The sequence below is a fragment of the Rhinolophus ferrumequinum genome, chromosome 3 (assembly GCF_004115265.2).
Source record: "Rhinolophus ferrumequinum isolate MPI-CBG mRhiFer1 chromosome 3, mRhiFer1_v1.p, whole genome shotgun sequence".
NCBI lineage: Eukaryota > Metazoa > Chordata > Mammalia > Chiroptera > Rhinolophidae > Rhinolophus > Rhinolophus ferrumequinum.
Genome location: NC_046286.1, coordinates 28216087 through 28218128, shown reverse-complemented (window position 1 = coordinate 28218128; position 2042 = coordinate 28216087). Strand labels below are relative to the sequence as shown.

The 2042-nt window shown below is 42.0% G+C and overlaps 1 pseudogene; it reads right to left on the bottom strand.

Moving 5' to 3' along the window:
- Positions 1–819: 819 nt before the first annotated feature.
- LOC117020636 (mitochondrial genome maintenance exonuclease 1-like) lies at positions 820–1648 on the bottom strand (annotated as a pseudogene).
- Positions 1649–2042: the final 394 nt, after the last annotated feature.

Below are 2042 nucleotides of genomic sequence, written 5' to 3'. Positions count from 1 at the left end.
GTTGTTCAAAAAAAAATAGCTTGTGTGTTATTATTCCCTGTAGCTGAAAAATTCCACAAATGATACCTTTTCTCTTCGGAAATGATTTATTGTCTCAAACCAGAATACAACTACTAAAATATTTATAATTATAAGTCTCAGGCTGTGGTCTGGCTACTTTTGGGGGTTATTTGGTGGTATACCAAGGAGTATTGCTAATGATATGGTGAATATGTTCCAGAGAGCAATATTTACTCAAGGCTAAGGAATCACATATTTATTTTTCAAAAATGTTAAATGGAAGCTTTTTCTGCAAAAAGTATATATAGAGAGAACTCCAATATATAAACAACTTTTAGGAAACTGCATTGGCAGTAGTAGTTGCCTGATGTGAGTTTTCCCTCCACATACACCTAAGGGGTGCTTGACCCCTGCCCTCCTGCTGTACCCTGGGGAAATGCTTGGCACACAAAGCCTCACTACCCTCCAATATCAGTTCAAAGACTAGGCATCCTGCCCAGGACACAGAAAGGTCCACGGGGTGGGGTCCAAGAGCCACCAATGCTATGCCAAATCCTGCTTGTCCTTTTCTTCAGGTCAATCATAGTCAGAGGTAGCATAATTGGTCTTTTATGTGCTGAAGTCCAGTTCTTTAAATCTAAACTTTTCCAGGTTTTCAGTCTTATAGGTTGCAATAAATGTCAACAAATTAATACTTCTGCTTGTGCTAATGTAGTAGCTTTCAGATTCTGTGGTACCTCCATGTTCCGTCATAATAAACATTGATATATCTTCCCAAACTGTGAGAAAGTACTGAATGTTCCCAAATTGTGTCTTGCCCTAATCTGGTTTCTGAATATTCTGTTTCTTTTCCTTCTTTGCATATTCTTCTAGTCGAAGAAGCCACTTTGGCCGAGTACTGGGAACAGAATTCTGTGTTCATGAAATGTGTGTGGGTGGGCAGGGGATCCATCTTTGTAGGCCACCACAATTAAACCACATTGAACTAATACTCAGCCCACAGTCCAGCAGACCTACATACTTTAAGGTCTCATGTTGAGCAGTGCTTTCAAGAGCTCGAACTCCACTGACATCTTTTAGAATATGCTGGATGCTTTCCATGTAGCCCGATCTGAGGGGATTGTCATCTCTCTCTTTAAGTTCCCCTGGTGTGACAGTATGCTTTCCAAGGCTTCCTGGAACCGTTTCCCTTGTAAAAAATATTTGAAGTATATTCTGTAAAGCCATCCTCTCCCAGTCCCAGAATCATCCGCCGGTTCCACCTCTCCAAATAGAAAATCTGTTCTGATGTCATGGTCTGCTGAAGGACCTGGGATACACTTGTATCTTATTCCTTTGCAAAGGGATTTTCAAAGGAATTGTAGCATCACTTGTTGCATTTGGTTTTAAGCTTCTCTCTGGATTGAAGAGAGGAAACCAGTTTTCTGTATAACTTTTGCTTCTTCTCTTTGGGGGTTTACACTTACAGGTCCTGGAACAATGATTCGGAAGTCTGAACATGGCCTCTGAATGACAAGACGCACTGTACTAAATCAGACTACTTTTCTTGGTCCACTTCTTCATAAGGGTTCAGTTGTTTCTTTGTTTTGTTTTGTTTTGTTTTTTTCCCCTTCGGGCCACACAAATAAGAGTAAGTGGAGACACCCATGCTGGAAAGCAAGTTCTACAAAAAGAACACCTCTGAACTTCTAAGTTGCCTACAGGTATTCTGAGCTGCCTTCATCTTAGATTATTATTATTATTATTATTATTATTTTCACTTCACTCTAGTTTCCTTACAATGCCTACCTAGGGCCTTTTTAATTTTTGCGTTCGCGATTCGTAGGGAGTCCCTCCCCTCCGGCAGCAGCACCGGCGCCTCCAAATCTCGCCCTATTGCTCTCCCGAGCTCTCGTTTACGTCATAGCTCGGCGCCATCTTGGGACTTGGCTGAGTAATAAATCACCCCGCGTTAGAGCACAAGTCACTGGGAGCTTTTCCGGTGCCATGTGTCCGTGTGGCACTGCATCAGAGGTTTCTGCATGGCCCTGAGCAAGGGTAAG